This window comes from Canis aureus, chromosome 18, assembly GCF_053574225.1.
Source record: "Canis aureus isolate CA01 chromosome 18, VMU_Caureus_v.1.0, whole genome shotgun sequence".
In the NCBI taxonomy this organism is placed as follows: Eukaryota; Metazoa; Chordata; class Mammalia; order Carnivora; family Canidae; genus Canis; species Canis aureus.
Genome location: NC_135628.1, coordinates 2,988,598 through 3,010,749, shown reverse-complemented (window position 1 = coordinate 3,010,749; position 22,152 = coordinate 2,988,598). Strand labels below are relative to the sequence as shown.

At 35.1% G+C, this 22,152-nt stretch overlaps 1 pseudogene; it reads right to left on the bottom strand.

Annotated features, from left to right (window-relative positions):
* Positions 1-9,273: 9,273 nt before the first annotated feature.
* Positions 9,274-22,152, bottom strand: part of LOC144288461 (elongation factor 1-alpha 1-like) — a 100,639-nt pseudogene continuing 87,760 nt past the window's right edge.

Here is a 22,152-nt window from a genome sequence, read left to right as displayed (position 1 = left end):
CCCTTATTAGCTGCAGGACAGCTGTTCCTTTCTTGTGCTATTTTTATCAGACCGATTTCAGGAATATGATCGATTCATAAAATCAGTTTAAAACCTCTCCACCACTTCCTTTGTTTGTTTTTGTTTTTGAAGACACATTTCCATATTCTAGTGTGGTAGACAGGAATGTTGTCCCCGCTGTGCACCCCCCAGTGCATCTACTGTAGTTAGGTTACACAACAAAAGAAACTGAGTATGTAACTAAGGTTACTAACCAACTTCTACAGAACTTGACATAATGAATGTCATTGAAGATTCTAAGCGTGAGGTAATTTGTTATATACCGATGGAAAACCTACAGAAATGACGATTGGAAATGGGTTCTTAATTCTAGTCTGGAGAACTTCGTGACAACTCACCTAACGGTGTAGATATCTTCGGTGACATAGGAAATGAGATCTTTGAGAATTAAGAAGGAAATATAGATGACTGAGATCAAAGTCAGTAATTTCTCTGTACTCATTAAGTACCAACCAGCTAGTGAAGTGTCTCTCCAGCTCTATACAGAGATTGTCTTATCCTTATGCATGAACCCAAGTAGCTCAAGATGATTGCCTTGGTACAATTTTATGATAATCTATTACCTGGTCACAGTAGTTAGAACTAGACTCACCCAGACTGAACCAAAGTGCCACTATGAGAATTGGGAAATTATTATTCGTTCCAGATTTGGAATGATGGAAAAGTAAAACCTCAAGAACTGTGACAAAAATCCTGTCTTATTATGGGTAGATCGGTAAGCAGAAAAGATCACTGCTTGTAATTGCTGGAGTTTTTTTAAACTTATGTTCAAATACATTTCTTTTTTTTTTTAAGATTGTATTTTTATGTAATCTCTACAACCAATGTGGAGGTCCAATTTACAACCCCAAGATAAGAGTCACATGCTCTACCGACTGAGCCAGTGAGGCACCCCTCAAGCATGTTTCTAAAGCCTGACCTAGTGTTCCACAAGATATTCTATACTCTTTTTTTTTTTTAAGATTTTTAAAATTTATTTGAAAGAGAGAGAGTGTGCATACTCGAGCACACAAGTGGCAGGGAGCAGCAGAGGGTAGAGAAAGAAGCAGATTCCATCCCAGGATCATGGGATCATGTCTTGAGACCAAAAGCATATGCTTAACCAACTGAGCCACCCAGGCACCCCTAGTATTCCATATTCTGGTGTGACTAATGGGACAGGGCACTTTTATACAGGGAGAAATTCCATAGAGACTGTTCACTAACTCTAGAAATGGTAAATAGATGACTCACATCTCAGTTATGCCTACAAATGGAAAAGAACCTAAGAGCTTGATCATACAAAGAGTTCTAGAGAATATAGTTAGGAAACCCCCAAAAAGATGAGAACAGTGGAGATTCATCAGGGAGAGAAGGAAGTCTCAGAGCAGCTTTGGGTGTAAGTGCCGGGTTAGACAAATGGACAGAGAGGCTACAGTTTTGCAAGGTGGTGAATGTAGGACGTGAGTCACTGACCGGGCTTCACGGTCTGTGGGGAATTCTGAGGGGAGGGGGTGTGTACAGAATGGTGGTTCAGCACCCAGGCCCCTGGGAAAAACAGACCACGCTTCAGTATACGGTCTGTCACTCACTAACTCTGTGTCTTTGGGAAAGCTCTTTACCCTTTCTTACTTTTGAAGTTGTAAAATGACAAAAATGATAAAATACTTTCCTGAGGTTTGTTGTGAGGACAAAAATGTACAGACTCCTGCCTGGTGACAAGCTATGAATCAATTATTATAATAAATGTGTGAAAAGACTTTAACTTCATGACACTTGCAAAAAAAAGTGTTAATTCGAGGTATATAAAAAGGATTATGACTACAATACATACATGCTAATTATCACTTATAATAAATGCAAAAAAAGACCGATAGATCCAAATAATGAGTCATATATTAAAATTTTGGTCAAAATATAACTCGGCTGCCCTGCATTCATTAAATACAAATACATTCAGAATGTTTTAGCTAAAGGTTAATTGCAAAGAAAATCAATGCCTACCCTCATAATGACTTTTTCCTACACTTTAACTGTGGAAACAATTAAGAAAAATTATCTGTATTTAAGGTGACTATAAATTTATCATCCGAACAGGGACACTTAAGAAGTAAAAGAACATGCTCGAAACAATGAACAGACACTAACTGACTTATTCAAGGGTAAAATGGGAATATTTAGGTTAAAATAATTAAGAGATACTAACTTATTCAGAGGTAAAGTAGGAATATTAGGTCAATAGCTGTCCTACCTATAAAATTTTAACTGTCTGTTTGTAATGGCTTGAGAGAGATGAGAAAAAGTAGATGGTGCTGGTCTGACTTGGAGCTTTCCTGTCCTCCCAGTTGTTGCAGTCCTGCCCCCATTCCCAAGCACCTCCACCTTCATCAAAAAGTCACAGCCCATGATGACGGTCAGGTTTCAGAGAGAGAAAATTATCTTGTTTTTCTAAGTAAATAGAATGCAGAGGGAGCAAGGAGAGGATTCTGTGAAGGTGGTAGCTCAGGTATGTCTTCTCCTTATTTTCAACTCCCAAGAAAGCAGCCTGTGACCCCAGCGGAGCAGGATGCTGGGCCCAGACTGTGTGTGAGACGCCTCAGAGCCTACTGAAATCTCTGGTGTGAATAAAAATGTGAATATCAGGCAAAACCCCAGAATATCAGAAAGGAACAAGCCATTGGTTAAACCGTGTCCTGGGAGATAGAACGTTCTCTGTGTCCTTAGTCCCTTGGCATGCTGGGACAGGGAAGAAGCTCGACACGTTTAGGGTCTTCTCCTCCGTGGCTCCAGAGCTAGGAAATCACATGAGAACCAGGCAGAGGCAGTTCCTCCTTCTTGGGTCTGAAAAGGCTCTGGGCACCTGCCTGCCCCACAGAGCCAGCCGTACCTCATTGTCCAGCGCACTTTCCACGAAACACAATAGAAGTTCACTTGACACCAAGACCTAATTTCCACAAAGAGCAAGCTAACTAACATAAAATACATTTGAAATATGAGTAAACATAAATCCATGGTTTTGGTCTCGTCCGCAGCTGGGGCTTGAGGTAGGCATCATTAATTTTCGCAGCTGTGGTTCCATCTTGGTTCAGAACCAATTGAGATTGACAAAAAAGTATGAACGGGGACAGAAGTATCATTTATTTGACCCAAAACGCTGATGTTAGAGAATGAAGTTTAGCTGTGTAGCAAAAGTTGGGCGTGCTGATGCTGAAACCTGGCCGAGAGAGTCTATCTCTTAAACTTGGGATTGACCGGGTGAGTGCTTTGTCTATGTACCAAACTCCCAAAGTCAAGGAGGATGGAGAGAGCTGAGTTACACATACCAGTTATTTCCCATATTCACTGACCAGGAATTCACTTTCCCTGAATAATGAAACAATAATGAATGAGGCAGTAGATTAAGGGTGTTTGGGGAAAATTCATCCTAGGGATGTGGAGGACACATTCGCCCAGCACCCCACTGCTGGTCTGGCCCAACATTTAGTATGTAGCCACCTAGAAACTGAAGCAGTAAATGTTATATTCACAAGTGCCTAAAATGATTAAGAATATATTTAATAAGAAAATCATGGTGCTTATAAATTCTACTGAAAGACAAATACTTAATTTACATAATAGTCGGACCTAACTGGAATAGCATAAAACGTTTTATTGTAATGTAACATTCAAATGTAGCAGTTTATCCATTTATTATCTCACGGTTTCCCCCTTAGCCCTCTCAGCCCCACTCATGATAGAAGTATAATTCTGGGGACCAGGGAAGACTCTACTATGGCTTTAGAAGAAGGAAGAGTGTAGCTCCGGGAGGGATTAGGGCCCCTACAGTGCCCGTCTTACTTACTCAGATAACATACTCAGTCCCAAATTCTTCCTGAGGATTTCTCAGTTAAAATAAACTCAACCAATTGAAAATGAAAGCCCAGTTCCAGGTAAACACATCCCATAAAAGAAGGCAGTGACATCATTGCATCTGGAGCATAATCCCACTGATACAGAACAACTACATTTGGAATTTCTCTCACAGGGACAGGGATGGAAGGTAGAAGAAAGAGAAATTGGCATCATCTCTGCCTTTACTTTTCCTATACTCGAGAAATAGCTCCTCCCCCATGTCACAGCCTAGGGAAAAAATACATACATAATCATGTTGAACCATGAAGGCAAGATAGAAATAAATAAATTATATCTTCTGTGAATTAAGTGGGCTCACTGTTACATCCTAAAACGTATGCTCACATGGACCATTCAGTGTTTAATAAACTATTCATTTTATTATTATTATTATGAGCAGGGTTTGTGCAATATACATTTGGAATAGAGAAGATCTTAGTCAAATTTAAATCTACCTCTTAAAATGCAGTGTTGTGTAAATTACTGGTCTTAAGAAACTCATTTTCAAATAATCTTATGTAAAAGAGTTAGATTTACAGAAAAGTTATGAAAATGTTCCAGATAGTTCCTGTACTGTTTTCTCTATCATGAGCATCTGTTAAAAAAAAAATAAACCAAGGCATGTTAAAAATGTGAAAGAGTTCATTTCAACAAAAATCTACTAGAATCAGGGAGCACCCAACCAGAAGTGGTTAGAATTCTACAGACACGAGCTAGGGAGAGACTTTTATAGAGGAAAGGCAAAAGCAAATAAGGAAATTCCTGATTGGCTATCACTTAAAGCCAAGTTGACTATTTGTGATTGGTTCTCCTTAGGTTTCAATTTTGAACCTTAAGGTCTTTCTGGGCTTGGACTGTGACTTGTTTACATGAGCCACCTCCATTTAATGGTCTCCTTGTTCAATTAACCACTTCCTACATTAGTGTTGTATATTTGCCACAACAATCAACCGATACCAGTAGATTATTAATTAAAGTCCATACTTTATCCATATTTCCCTGGTTTTTACCCAATATCTTTTTTCTCTTCCAAGATCCTATCTAGGATAACACATTAAATTTGGTCATCAAGTCTCTATAGATTCCTCTAGATTGTATTTCTTAGATGTTCTTTGACTTCGATGGCCTTTCTAGTCTTGAGGAGTATGGGTTGGATATTTTGTGGACTATTCCTCAGTTGGGGTTCTTCTGATGTTTACTTCATGATCAGACTGACGTTATGGGCTTTGGAAGGAAGGAAGACCACAGAGGGAAGGCTCCATTCTCATCACATGGGGTCAAGTACACATGCTATCCAAGTAGCGCTGTTGATCTTAAACTTGACCGCCAAGCTGAGGTGGTGTTCAGCAGGTTTTTCCCACTGTTAAGATGATTCCTCCATATGGTACTCTTTGGAAAGAAGTCACTAGGGGCAGGTCACACATGGAGAATAGGAATTCTGCTCCATCTCCTTCAAGGAGGAGATTTATGATCTACAGAAATCATTTGGAATATTTCTGCAAAGATAGTTGTTTCTCTCCCTCATTCACTTACTTATTCAATCATTTATTTCTCTCAATATGGGTTCACTGACATTTATTTTATCCTTTGTGTTATAATTCAGCATTATTTAGCTATTTTTATTCAATTTTATTGTTCCAGCTTTGGCTATTAGGGGCTCTTTTGGTAGGTTCCCATGTTTCTCAACATAACTTCATAATGTTGCTTTTGTTTTTCAGCTCCTCTTTACTTGGGGGAGTAAAATTTACTGGATTTCTCCAGGGTCATCTTTTATGCTCTCCACTCATTTCCGAAGTTACTTAGACTATCACCTTTTCAGACTATACTCTCAGATGAGTTTACGAAAATTTTGTAGTACAGCTAGATTCATTTGTCACAGTCTGCATTCCATACTGGGATCCCCCTATCTCCTAGATGACTTTTAAAAATTTGCATACACTATAATTCAAGTCTGTGTGCTATAAAGTCCTATGCAGTCTGATAAATGTGTAAGATCCATTATTGCAATATCATACAAAAGAGTTTTACCATCCAAAAAAATAAACAAATTGTGCTTCATTTATTCAACTTGCACATCTCATACCCCTGGAAATCACTAATCTATTGACAGAGTCTTTAGTTTTGCCTTTTCTAGAAACTCATATAAATGGAATTATATAGCAAGTAGCCTTTTCAGACAGGCTTCCTTTTCAACCCCAACTAAGATTTAAGCATAATAATTTTGTGTGGCTTGATAGCTAATTCTTTTTTTTAGAAAAAAAAATTAATCTCTTACCAATAACCTGTAAAACACTCTAATAGCTGATTTCTTCAAACTTTTGGGTTTTTTTGCTGAGGTGTAATTGACAAACAATTATAATAGTTTCATGTGTACAATGTAATGATTCAACATTTGTATACATTGAGAAATTATTACAAATCTAGTGCCAGTTCATTTTTATTGCTATAATATTGTGTTGTATGATGTCCCACAGTTTATTTGTCCATCCACCTATGGAAACTAAGAAGCCATTTTAATTGCTTGGAGTTTTTGGTAATTAACAAATACAGGTACTGTAAACATTCAAGCATCGGTCTTTCATGGGGGTATATGTTTTAAAATCACTTGGGTAAATAGGAAGATCATACTTTCTGTATCCCATAGTATTAGGTATGTTTTCCTGTTGTTTCACACTAGTAATGGATATTATAAGATTTATTTTTATATTTTAGCCATTCTAATCAGTGTCTATTAATAAGAAGTTATTTGACTCCACAGTTCCCTAAAGCCAAATGATGTTGCACATATTTTCGTATGCTTATTAGCCACATGTATATCTTTCCTATGGTGTCTATGCAAGCCTGGTATGTTTTATGTTATGTTATGTTATGTTATTCTATGTTATGTAATTTATGGCTTTGAGTTTCAAGGTTCCATTATATATTTGGATACCTGTTCAGTACGTGATTTCCAAATATTTTTCCAAGTTGTTATTTGCCTTTTCATTCTCTTAAAAATGGGTTTTTCATGGAGCAAATGATTTGAATTTTAATAAAGTCCAACTTCTCAGTTTTTTTATTCGTGAATTGTGATTTTGTTATTGAATCTAAAAACTCATCTCCAAATCTAAGGTTCTGTAAACTTTCACCTAAGTTTTCTTTTAAAAGTTTTAAAGCTTTCATCTTATATTTAACTATATGGTCCATATTGAGAATTTTTACATAAGACATAGCATGTTATTTTTTTATTTTTGCATATGGATGTCCAAGTGTTTCATCATAATTTATTGAAGACTTTTTTTCTCTTCAATTTCCTTTTGCCTCTGTCAAAATCAGTTGACTATGTCTTTGGGGTGATATTGTTGGGTTCTCCATTCTATTCCATTTATCTAGATGTCTATTATTTCCACAACGAGATGGTATATTGATTATTGAAGCTCTGTATTAGATCTTATAATACCATGAATCTTGCAACCTTGTTCTTTTTCCTCAGTGTTGTGTTGATTATTCCAAATCCTTTCCCTTTCCATATAAATTTTAAAATCAGTTTATTTATATCTACAAAATAATGTGCTGAGATTTTGATTGCTACTGCATTGGATCTATACATCAAATTGAGAAGAATTAACATCTTACCAATATTGAGTCATGTGATTCATAAATATGATATGTCTCAAATTATTTTGTTCTCTTATTTTTTTGTCAGTATTTTATAGATTTTCTTATCTCTATCCTGTATATTCTTTATTAGATTCATACCTCAGTATTAGGTATAGAAAGGATATTTAAACAAAGTAATTTTCTGCCTCTCAGATTTTATTTGAAAATAATTGTTTTTTTAAATATACCCACCAGACACTAAAGATATAACCAGTCGGGAATAACGTATTTTGACTATTTCTAACTTCTTAATAACTGGTTGACATAAGCAGTGTGATTGTTTCATTCCAGAAGAGCTAACTATGCCCATTTTCCTTACTAAACATCAATTAATCTGATAAAGGTGACTCACATTAATATCATTAATTTTTATTTCAATAACCATAGTGCTTAAGACACAGATAATACTGAGGTAAAAAGAATAACTCTTAGTTTATTTTAAATTATTTTTTGCTGATTACCTATGTTAGAATGTTCCAGTTCAGTTACCTCTTCCTCTTTCAGTAAACCTGAATACAATGCTAAGTCTGTATTGATTAAAAATACTTAGATAGTAATTCTCAAAAAGAAAAAAAGATAATTGTTTTTCAGAAAACTAAAACTTTAGCTTTATATATGAATATTTATATATTCACATATATTTATATATTATATTCATAAACATTCATATGTATATGTGTGTATATATGTATATATATAACTTGTGACTTTTTAAATAATGTTTAACTTCAATTTTGTCATTCTTTTTGGACATTATTTTATGGCTTTAAAAAATCTAAGCACCCAAAGATATCTCAGCCTCTCATATCCACATATTAAAAAATAATAACAATGTAAAGAGATAAATGAATTTATGTGTGAACCAGAAATTAAAAGGAAAATAAAAATTCAGTTACCAAAAATTTCGTTTCACCTTTTTGTAGTTCAAGTAAGACATGTGCTGCTTTTAAAATGACTTAATTTAAAGCTGAAAACTGGGGACAAAAAGAAGAAAAGCTTGATTTTCATTACGCAGTATTGGTTTCTTCTCCAATAATGGGTGCGAAGCTGAAGTGTTCTTTTCCCCTCTTCATTTACTATATGAATTACATTGGATCTATACATATATAACAAGAATAATATAAGCTTAAAGCCTAGCAGTGGATCTGTATATTCTCTGTAAAGGTGAAAATTATTTTTCAAATTTTTTATAGATCTGCAATTCATCAAGATAGCATGCAGCAATGCAGATGGAATTTAGGTAACGCTGATGGAGTATTTCCATTAGGAAGTAATCAAGAGCCATTCCACGTACTATTTATTGTGATTCTTTCAGGGTTTTATTTTTCTTTCGAACTCTTTTGTTCATATCTTCTTTGAACTTTATATCTGCTTTATGGGTGTTGCACTCCATCTTTTTTTTCTCATTAAATTTTTGTTTTAATGGGTCTCAAAATTCTGTGACAGATTTTTGGTAGTTTCCATTAAAAAGTACTGATTTTAAAAACTAATAACTTAAAACTGCCACACAATCACACAAACACACACACACACACACACACAATGGTCCACAGAACACTCTTCTTTCCTTCTGAAGGTTTTATGATGCATTGTTATCATTAGCCAGTCTTATTATTAAACTTAAATGGCCAGTTGACACAAACACATCTGAGACCTGCTTCCACCAATGATTAAGACTGGGGTGGCAGGTATTGGGGATAATATTCATTTAGCCTTCTGAGATTTCTGGGCAGACATGGTGACTTTGCCATTTCCAGCTGCCTCTTGCCCATTTATTTGATGACACCCACAGCAACCATCTGTCTCATGTCACGAACAGCAAAATGACCCAGAGGAGGATAGTCAGTCGGAGAAGCTCTCAACACACATGGTTTGCCAGGGACCATCTTCCAGCTTTTTTTCCAGAACGACGATCTGTCTTCTCCTTCAGCTCAGCAAACTTGCAAGCACTGTGAGCCGTGTGACAATCCCCAGGTGCATATCCAGCACTGATTTGGCCTGGATGGTTCAGGATAATCACCTGAGCCATGAAGCCAGCTGCTTCCATGGGTGGGTCATTTTTGCTGTCACCAGCCACACTGCCACCACGAACATCTTTGACAGATATGTCCTTGACATTGAAGCCCACATTGTCCCCAGGAAGAGCCTCACTCAAAGCTTAATGGTGCATTTCACCAGACTTTACTTCAGTTATAACATTGACTGGAACAAAGGTGACCACCATGCCAGGCTTATGAACATCAGTCTCCACTTGGCCCACAGGGATGCTACCAATACCACCAATTTTGTAGACGTCCTGGAGGGGCAGACGCAAGGGCCTGTCAGTTGAATGAGTTGGTGGCAGGATGCTATCCAGAGCTTCAAGCAGTGTGGTTCCATGGGCACTCCCATCTTTATGGGGACTTTCCATCCCTTGCACCAAGGTGTGATAGCACTTGGCTCCAGCATGTTGTCACCATTCCAACCAGAAATTGGCACAAATGCTACTGTGTCAGGGTTGTAGCCAATTTTCTTAATGTAGGCTCTGACTTCCTTAACGATTTCCTTGTATCTCTCTTGGCTGCAAGGTGGCTCAATGGCTCATCCATTTTGTTAACACCAACAGTTAGTTGTTTTACACCCAGTGTGTAAGCCAGAAGGGCATGCTCACGGGTCGGCCCATTCTTGGAGATAACCTGCTCCAAATTCACCAACACTAACTCAGGACAGCACAGTCAGCCTGAGATGTGCCTGTAACCATGTTTTTGATAAAGTCTCTGTGTCCTGGGGCATCAGTCATGGTCACATAATACTTGGCTGGTCTCAGAATTCCACAGGGACATATCAATGGTGACACCATGTTCATGTTCAGTTTTCAGTTTATCCAAGACCCAGGCATACTTGAAGGAGCCCATTCCCATCTCAGCAGCCTCCTTCTCAACTATTTTGATAGTTCTTTGGTCAATCCCACCACATTTGTAGATCGGATGGCCAGGAGTGGTTGACTTGCCCGAATCTACGTGTCCAATGACCACAATGTTGATGTGAGTCTTTTCCTTTCTCATTTTGGTTTAGGTTTAGTGGTGGTTTTCACAACACCTGTGTTCTGGCAGTAAACCCGTTGTGAAAAAGGTGTTGCACTTCATCTTTGGAACAATTAATCTATTCCTATTTCTTTGATGAAAACTGCTACTGAGGGAAATGAAACTGTCCATGAACAAATAAATACAAGCGTGGTCTCACTTTTCAATCTATGAGTTGCATTGAACTATTTTGGTTTTTTTTTCAGCCCAGATTTGATAGATGAGTATAAAATTATTTATTATGACAATGATGGCTGAAATTGAATTACAAAGAATTAATATTGTTTATTTCTCACAATTCAAAAGCCTATTAAAAAACTAGTATTTGTACAAAAAACAAAACAAAACAAAAATCCCCTAATATTTGTAAAAGCTTACTGTTAACAATGATGAATGGCTTTGATATTAAAAATAGTCAAATAAGGCAAATAGGAAAAATAGAATGATTCATGAGCCTGGAAATGACATATGCTTTTCTTTCTTTCAAACTTAGCACCAAAGCCAAAATGCAGAAATGTAAAGATCTCAGGCTGAGTACCCTAAAATCTTTGGGAATTTAATTCATAAGAATAATTCATAAGAGCTAGGTGCCTCCACAGTAAGTTAATTGGAAACATTTTGCCTTTAGCTATTATAGCAAGTGTGTGTAATACTGACCAAGCCATTGGATTTTTTGACCAACAAAAATATGAAGGGTTAGAACTCTTTTTCTGAAACTTTCTGATTCACTGAAACATCATTCAGGTTACCTATAGATATTAATTTAATAAACCTGTGGCAAACCACATAATTGAATGAGAATCTTACAATAATGGTAACTACATGATTCCCATATGAGTATTTAGAGAAGATAAAACACTACCAAAAATAAATCCATCTTAGAAGTGTAGAAATTGCTTTATAATGAACCTACAGTGCACTGGAGCACAAAAAAATGACGCTAGTGGTAATAGTGGTGGTGTGTTTAATCACTTCAGTTGAATGGCTCCTAGAGAAGATAACACATTGGGAAATGTGTTTTGAAATGTACCAAGGAGGAATTTTGGTTTACTGAACATAGAACTTAATTTTATAGGATTTTTGATTTAATGTTTGTACAAATAAAATAAATAACTATGACTAGACTTTCCCTGGAACAAGAATCCCAAAGGAGCAACATTTATTGCTAGTAGATTTTAATTTCTTATATTTTCAAAGCTATTATCTGCAAAGTTGCCCAACACATTGTGGATACAGAACCCCATACATACTCAATGTAATGTTGATGCTAAATATAATTAGCATCTAAAAATCGTGGTCAATGTCTTGAAATCTAAACTAAAACACGAGAAATTAATTAATGTGGATTTAAACTTTTAATTAGAGGGAAAAGGTATTTATAAAGAAGAACATTCTACATATGTGAGCCCTGCTTGAAAAGGCACAAGTGACTGTTTCATTGATATCCTTTATCAGTTTGAGAACATTTCTTTTTTTTTTAATTTATTTTTTATTGGTGTTCAATTTACTAACATACAGAATAACCCCCAGTGCCCGTCACCCATTCACTCCCACCCCCCGCCCTCCTCCCCTTCTACCACCCCTAGTTCGTTTCCCAGAGTTAGCAGTCTTTACGTTCTGTCTCCCTTTCTGATATTTCCCACACATTTCTTCCCCCTTCCCTTATATTCCCTTTCACTATTATTTATATTCCCCAAATGAATGAGAACATTTCCTTCTGATCCTAGTTTGCATGGGGACGTTTTTGTTTTTGTTTTGTATTTTGTTTGTTATTTTTTATCATGGATAGCGTTCAGTTTTGGGAAGTGCATTCTTTCTACAGCTATTGAGAAAATTCTATGATGCTTCTTCTCTATTTATTTAGTATGGTTATTTACATCGATTGCTTTTCAGATACTACCCAACCTTGCATTCCTACAATGAAACTCACTGGCATGAGTTGTTTTCCATCTTATAAATTGGTACACTTTACTTCTAAAACTTTATTAAGAATATGTGTCTGTATTCATCAAATGTATTATTCAGTAATTGTCTTTCTGGTAAATGTGTTTGGAGCCATGGTTCTGCTGACATCTGAAATTAAGTCTAGGTTTGTTTTCTTTTCTAATATTTTCTGAAGGAATTTATATAGGATTGTTACTGTTTACTTCTTAAATATTTGATTGGACTCCTAAAGTTAATAAGGTCTAGAGTTGTATTTTAGGGAATTTTTTTGTTGTTTAAACTTAATTGTATTGATAGGAGTTTATTTAAATTCCTTATTCCATCTATGTTGTTTCTGATTTTTTTTCAGGATTTTACTATTTTAACGAAGTTTCCAAATTTACTGGCATAAATTAGTTCCCAACATTTCCTTTTTATTTCCTGAATATCTGCAGTATCTCTTGTGATACATCTTCTTTCATTTTTAATATTGGTAATTTGTGATTTTCAGTCCTTTTTTTCTTGATCTGTATTAAGGGGAGTTCATCAGTTTTACTTCTATTTTCAAATAATGTGTTTTGGCTTCAGTGGCTTTCTTTATAGTTTGGTTGGTTTTATTTATTTCATGTTTTTCATTATTACCCTAATTGTTTCCTTTTTTCTATTTACTTTTGGTTTAATTGCTCTTCTTTTATGTTTTTTTAATATGGAAGTTAAGATCGCTGATTTTACACTTTTATTTTTTACTTTTTTCTAAAATAGACATTTGAGGCTAGGCTATCATTAAATAAATTCCACAAATTTTGCATGCTAACTTTATTTAATTTATATTACAATACTTTCTGATTTTTCTTAGTATTATAAACATAAATCATATTATATTTATAAGTGAGTTGCATGATTACAAAATATATTGAGAATAGCTATTTCCCAACCTAATACCGTTGGGCTCAGAGATCATACTCTGATCATGGTTTTGATCTTTTGAAATTTATTGAGACTCATTTTATGACTCAATAGAACATCTATTGGTATAGATATTTCATGGATACATATAAAGGTTTGAATACTACTGTTTTGGAGTATAGTATTCTTTATGTGAAGTAAGTTGGTTCACAGTATTATTAAAATCTTATTTACTCATATTTTTTTTCTTCCTTTTCTATTAGTTATTGACAAGTGTTAAAATCTACATGGATTTTCCTATTACTCTTTTCAGTTCTATTAGTTTTGTTTTATATAACTTGACACTATTTATTAAGTGCATATGCATTTATGATTAGTATGTTTTCTTGATGAATTGTAAAATGTCCCACTTTATCTCTGTAAGAGTTCTTACACTGGAATCTACCTTGTTTAATATGAAAGTACTTACTTGCTATATCATGCTTACTATTTGCATATTATATATATTTTCCAGACTGTTATATTCATTTTTTAATTAAAAATGTATCACTTGCAGACACATCATGTATGCTTTATTACACAGATAGACCACTTCTGTACTTTAATTATAAAATTTAGCACATTATATTTCATAAATAATGTTATGGTAAGATTTAATTCTACCGTCAAAGTATTTGCTATATACTTTTCTCACTTTTGAACTTTTTATATTCCTCTTGAATTTTTATTATTTCATTTTCTTCTTCATTGGCTTTCTAGACATACCTTTTCTGGTCATTTTTAGTGTTTTCTCTAGAGAATAAAATACACTTTATAATTTACCATAATCTTTTCACATATTATATCAAACTATAAGAACCTTATAGCAAAGAATAAAATTACATTTATTCCCCCACATGCAATTTATGTTTTTGTTTTCCTCTCTTTCAATCTACATATATTATAAATCTCATAAATCCATACTATTTTTAAGTGTTTATATTTTTAAATATTTATTATTCTATATAGTTGATAATCTTTAAGATAATTTAAAAGTGTGTTTGCATATAAATTAAATATATTTTTAATTTAAAAATATTTATATTCAATCCTTCTAGTGCATTTCATTTTTTCTTGGGTTCATATAAGAAATTTATGTTTATAATTTTACTTAATTCCATAATAAGCCATGTTTTCTAAATCCACTGAGTTAAAGTGGTAATGTCAATACACCACTCAAACCTTAAGTATCTCATTTTCTAGTACAGAAATAATTTTGTTTAGTTAAAAAAAATCTTCATAAAATGAAATAATGGGGGAAATCTGGCTACATTCTTAGAGACTCACCAAGGCTTAAATATCTGAGAAGTATGGGAAAACACACACATGTCTATGAATATGCCTCTTCTAGTTAATTTTGTGACTCTAAGCTTGTATTTTTTGCACTGGTCATGGGATTGGATTTCTTGACATAATACAACCATAGGAAAAATGTACAGGTGGTGTGCGAGTATGGAGCTGAATGGGTGAGAATATTAAATCTATCTGTTACATGAGGGAAAGATATTTTAATAAAACCTATTCTGTATTTAGAACATGGAAAATGAGGAGGTAACAAAAGTTTGGTTGTTGATGCTGGTACAACAGAACAACCTAGTGTATGGGACCCCCAACTAATCCCTTTGTCTCTCATCGCTGTGTACAGTGTGGTCTAGACAAGGTGATAGAGTCCATTATCAAGATAGAATAGAGAAAATCTGATGAAACTGAAATTATGTTTATTAGCTCCCAAACATCCTGAAATGCAGAGTGCCTAAATCCTACCACAAAGCACTTCCAAGGTTAGGCCAATATGCTCTAGCATTCTCACCTGTGCAGATACTTTTTAGACTTGAAAGTAGGAAGACTTTTACATATTAATTAGGAGATGTGTTGGATATTCCTTATAAGCTCTCTACATTTCTGCACTTCATTCTGAATATCAAGAATCTGATCTCCTTGGTGTTTGTTTCAACTCAACTTTTTCGCCCTCTGATTCCCTCTTGAGTAAAGTCTACACTTGCGATAGATCAGAATGAGAAGGAGAAGAAGCAAGGGTCCTCCCTGGGACTTAGGTAGTAGCCCTGTGCCTTTACCCCAGGCCACATTTCCTGTCCAAGAGTCTATCTCTATTTATACAATTATGTCTGGATTCTTATAACCATACGAAGAACTTGTCCTTGCAAAGAACTTTTAAAACTTGAACACTAAGTAACATGTCGTAAAATACACTCACACGGATGCTGAGGGAATTAAAGAATAATTGAGAGTTTTAGTCAAAATACTAAAGGATTTTATTTTTTATAAACTGTCTTTAATTTCTATTTTTCTTTAATTGTGTCAGTTTTTTTTTCTAAGTTAGGAATTCAAAAAAGAAAAAAAGGGGATCCCTGGGTGGCTCAGTGGTTTAGTGCCTGCCTTCGGCCCAGGGTGTGAGTCCCACATCAGGCTCCTTGCATGGAGCCTGTCTCTCCCTCTTCCTGTGTCTCTGCCTCTCTCTCTCTCTCTCTCTCTCTCTCTCATGAATAAATAAATAAAATCTTAAAAAAAAAGAAAAAAAATTCTAGTATACACCTGTGAGGAGATTAAGCATTGCTTCCCATTTTTACCATGAATATATTGTACTCAACAAAAAAGTAAACCACCTCAGGTTTTATATGTACAAACCTAACTCTAAGATATTTGTACTAAAATTTAGAAAAGGAACTACATCACCAACACCACCATCTCATGAGTATGCCCAAGTGATTTTGTCTAATTAGGAACTACAGATATACACATTTCCAGTGGAAAAAATAATTTCTACATTATCCTCATTATCTTTCATTTATGGGAGCAGTTAGGGAAAGAAACACACTCTTGTCCCAAACAGATTTTAGGGGGGACATCAACCAGGAAGAAAGAAGCACTTACAATGTTCCTTTCATGAGATGAAGGGCAATCTCTCAAGGAACTAAGAAAAATTAAAAATAATGATAATAATAATAATAATAATGCAGGGGAAATGTAAAAAAAAGAGGGACAAGGAAAATAACTAGAAACCATTTTTTAAAATTGGAGTATGTACTATCACCTAAGATCTGATTATCAATTCAGACTCATACAATTTTAGATATTAACCAGTATCAAACTTTACTAAATAATTTAAAAGAATAATCAAGACACTCTGACAAAGCAGAAGGAAGTCTAGAACATCAAGGGGCTCACCAGGTTCTTCCCTGATCCATTAGGTGTGCATCTCTGGCCCCGAGTAGATGAGGCCTTTAACCGAGGTTTGTGGGGTTCCTCACACAGTGGGGAACATTTACACTATAAAACACCTTTTACACTGTATAGAGCTGCTTATCTCAAGTGAGGTTTTCCAGGGAGCCATGCCTCACTGAATCTAAGTCATGGGTCTTATTTCTTTGGTATCATCCTTTAGCCAAGGATATGTTGCTATCAGCATTTTGCAGGTAAAGCATTTTTCTCTTAGCAAATATCTTTCTGCTATTCACTTGGAAGCCCAGTTGACAGAAAGATTAGACCAGGTGCTATGCTTTCTTATTTTGTTTTTCTAGACACCTTCCTCTGGTAGAAGGAATGAATGGATTCCACTTCATCTGTATTACTCCTCCTTCCTAGAACATAAAAGAAAATATATTAAGAATGAAAAGTTTTTCTTTGACTAGAAAAAAAAATAAATTGCATAGGATTCTAACTATGTGGATCCAGTTATACTATTTTGTTGGAGAATAACATCTACCAAACATAACGTTGTAATATGTGATTCTTTTGTTCAAAACGATAAACCTATACTCAAAGTATGACATAGTTAATCAGAGTCATAAAACAATGTTTAATTCTACAAATACTTAAAATAAAAATATTTAAAATATACATATCAGGGTTCCAGATCCAGTGAGGATAAACACATTTTTTTATCCTTTTAACATATCCTATAAACACCTTTTATATCCCACTAAACTCCACTGGAAAAAACTGGACTAGAATGTAGGGACAGCTATTTGAGAACTTGGAAAAATACAAATATGAGCAAACAGAAGGAAACCAGAATTTGAGGCACCATAAAAGCAGTGGTTAAGTTTACCATCTGTACCGCTCTGGTGCTCTCTGGCCTGAGCTCAATACAGCCTAAAACCTAGAAGTGAGCACTTTTAGGTGGATAAAGTGAGTCCAGTAGACCCTTCCTAGATCTGGCTTGAGGAGTAATAAAATGAACTCTATAATTTCTAGTTCATCATAACTGCCTTACTTTACCATGTCATTATATTTACACGAGGAAACAAGACAGAGCTCTCTTTAGATACAACAATTACAAAACCAACCAAACAAAAAACAACAAAAAATAACTTGAAGAAGTCATTACAGCAGAAGAAACGTGACGTTATATGGATACAGAATACATTAGGTAAATACCCAAACAACATATATTTTCTCTATTAAATACTGAACTGGAAAATCAAAGCATAAATGCAGTATGGGGTTCCCATTGCATGTTTTGATCAAGACTCTGAAAAGAGCTGACATGTGCAATGATAAGTTATGTATATGTGTTTGGGTAAACACACGTTTCTAGTAGGTGCTCGTGTATTGAGGAAATGAGTAGAAAACAGAATATTTGTCATATTTGAAATAAAAACACAGTATTATTTCTCTATAAGGAAAGTAGACATAACACTTTTAGATAATCACTATCATATTTTACCCCAAGGTTCTAGAAAGGAGGTAAAATTAAAAATATGTGGTTTTAAACATTAATGTGTATTTTCCTTTCAACTCCTACTTAGAATGCAGAAAGCCGGAAAGAACATCACTCTAATCGATTTAACAAGAAAAAATATCCATATAGATGTATGTAATCATATTTTTTCTTGATACTCTCAGACACCTGAGGTCCCAGTATGCTGTGGACTGAATCATGACCATGCCTCACCACCACCACTATTAAATTCGTAAATTGAAGCTGTCACCTCCACTACGATGGTATTTGGAGTTGGAGCCTTTGAAGGTAATTAAGTTTAGATGAGGACATGAGAGTGGGGCCCTTGTGATGAGATTAGTGCCTTATAAAAAGAGCCACCAGAGAGTTCTCTGCCTTCCATGTAAGGAGAGGACAGAGTGAGAAGGCAAACAGCTACGAGCCAGAGAGTTCTTACCAGAAACCCACCAGCCTGGTACCTTAATCTTAGACTTTTATGCTCTTCAACTGCAAGAAAATAAATTTCTATTGTGTAAGCCTCCCAGTCCATGATATTTCCTAAAGGTGGTTCAAGCTAAGACATGGAACAATCAACTAATCTGAGATTTAAGGAAAGAGAGACATCACCAAAGACAGATACAAATGTGAACTCTTGTTACCTGAGACACACGGTGGGTGTCATACAAACTGGCGAGAATAATTCAGCTAAATTATTTAATGGGTTACTCAGAACTGAGCATGGAATAAGGTAAGTGTATAGGAATCCTGCACCATAAGAAGCAAGGGGATTCACGGCCCAACTATAGGATCTTAACATTGGTCACAGGACAAAAGTCTAGAGGAAGCCTCCCACACAGTGCAGACTTAGGAGTGTCAAGGAACAGTTGCTGTGGATGTCTTAAATTTCCACCTAGACCCGTCTCCTCCATTGTTCCTATAGAACAATTTAATTTTTAAATTTAGTGAAATGGGGCCACCTGGGTGGCTCAAAGATTAAGTGTCTACCTTTGGCTCAGGGCGTGATCCCCGGGGTCCTGGGATGGAATCCCACATCGGGCTCCCCGAAGGGGGCCTGCTTCTCCCTCTGCCTGTGTCTCTCTGTGTGTCTCTCATGAATAAATAAATAAAACCTTAAAAAAAGAAACTCTAATTTTAGCCATGTATGCCTAGTAACCACTATATTGGATGAGCCAAGATGTCATCTTCTTATGGAAAACCACAGCTCCCCCATTAAACATCACCCAAAGGACCTAGGAACCAGTCATGTCCAACTAGATTGTTCCCAGAAGTTAAAAGAAAACTGAAAATAGACTTTTATCAGTATAGGCTGCAAGATGTATGTATTTTTTTTTTATTTTGTACTTGCAGACATTTTCTGATCCCACATGAATTTAAATAGGTCTTTGCAGAATAGATTGTAGAACATTTGGGATATTCGCTAGTTCTTTAAAATCAATAGAAGACACAATTCTCTAAAAAACATGACTTCTTTATCTTCTCCACTCCCCCCCTCACCCCCACAGAATAAACATAATCATAGATCACTGACACAGCAATATATCTGCTTTACATTCTTGAGGTTTATTATCATAGTTTTACTCTCCTGCTACTTCATCCCCACCTTCTTTCTTTCTTTGTTTTTCTTTATTTATTTTACCAGAGCAAGTGATAGCTAAATGTTTTTATAAAAAACATCACAAAACTTGAGTTTTCCTTTACTTTTTGAATAAAACTTACATAATTAGTATTCAGAAAAAAATGTGAAAAGAAACAGTAAACTCTTGTAGAAAATTATGTTTTTGTAGGAAATCATGTCTATTTCATCTAGACAATATCACTTTTATTTTTAATCATTTTTTAGTAGAAAACTAAAAGCATGATTTTACTAAACAATTATATGAGCACCTACAAAGACATTAGGGAAAATCATGTTGTTCTAAGAGCAAGAAACATTATTTTTTCCTTTTTTAATTATTCAGTACTCTTTCACCTTTCACTACCAATACATTTTATGGATCGTATCAGAGCTGTGTTTATGTGTACGTGTGCATGCGTGTGTGTATGTGTGTGTGTGCGTGTGTTTATAACAACGCCAAGGAGTATGTGCATAGATATATTTGGGACTACATTCTCCAACAAGCGATACTCGTATGCCCATAATAAGTATTGTATGTGTGTTCATTCCTGACACTGCCTCATCGATATGTATAATTTAATAATGATTAAAATGATTACATTTTCGAACGATAAAACACATCTTTTTCTTTGACTTTAAAGTTGTTAATGATATGAAATAACATGAAATGTCTCATTCACGTTTCTCTTTCTTATTACCTAGAATGCTATCTCAACCTTAAATTTAATGCCTGTCGAACAGTTTTGAGACCGTAGTTTGCAAAAGTTATTCTTAAAAAAGACTTTGGAGACAATCTTATTCATATGTCTGCCATCAACATAAACATACTTTTTTTGGTAGATGATTATTTGAGCTCATATATATGCCTATTCAAAAAAAGTCTCCTCAACCTGTCCCTCTTCACCACTATTCTCCATGAATAAGCCATGCATGAGGAACTTTTCACCTCCTATGAATAAATCAAATAAATATAGAAGAGTGATGTTCAAAATATTTAACAACAATAATATTACAAGCACAATATTGTCAAAGGTTCTAAATAACTGAATAGTGCCAGGCATAAGTATACAGCATATACTCTATTTTGGTGTAGTCCAGCTAGATATCAGCCCTGAAAAAAAATTATTCAGAAAGAGTCAAAAGTAGAAGTTTAAAACAATGTGTACAATATTTTGCAATTCTGTATTTGTTTTTCAAAAAAAAATCTTAGGTGATTTTCTATATACTATAAAGAAAAACTACTCTTCCTGTTATTCATATTAGAACACGTAGGCTTGATGAAATCTACTTACTTTCAAGAGAGTAACTTTAGAAGATATTATTATAATGCAAATCTTGAATGAAGTTTCAGTCTATCAGGACATGTAGGGGGCTCAGTGGTTGAGCATCTGCTTTTGGCTCAGGTCATGATTCTGGGGTCCTGGGGTCCTGGGATTGAGTCCCGCATCAGGCTCCCCTCAAAGGGCCTACTTTTCCCTCTGTTTGTGTCTCTGCCTCTCTTTCTCTGTGTTTCATGAATAAGTACATAAAATCTTTTAAAAAATTAAAAAAAAATAACGCTCACTCACGTCCAGCACATGAACTGGACAAGAAGTGAAAGAATTCAGCTATTCCCATAATAGTTAAAAGACATATATCATACTTTTTTTTCTTTTTCTCCATCCAATGTGATTTTATTTCAAAAACATTTGGAACTGATTAAGGATTAAGAAAATTTGTCATAAACATATGTGTACACTTTTTTTTTTCTTGGAGTAGAGTGTCTTATGGGAAAGGAACATCATGCAAGTGAATGATCAACGATTGCATCTGCAAGTGCAGATGAAGCCTATGCAAATGCGGTGGGTGGGAGGACAGTTCTGCAGATCTGGAAATGTCACACTGCACCTGGCCAGTCTCTGCGATCACACTTCTCTTCATTCTTCCCAGCCAGGCTTCACAGTGATCCCCTTCCCTAGTAAGGAGTCTGGTTTCAGCCGAGACACCTCATATCTAATCACACTTCCATGGAGCCATAGTCCTCATGATGCTTCTCCCCAAAATGCTCACCATGACCTAACTTGTTATTCCCAATCCCTTCTCAACATATATCTCTTAAGTATGTCTTACTAAAGGTATTCAGTATCTCTTCCCACTGTGTTCTCCACACTTTTTAACTTCTCAGAATTTTAATCAAAGTATATTCCTATACTTATGCATGTATAATTGTACTTTAGACATTAAAATTCAATCACCTTTCTAAATATAATAGCCTTAAGACATTCATATTAATGTTAAACCATGAAATAACTTTAAGAATTTGTAAGATTAGCAGTACTTAAGTAAGCTTTTAAAAT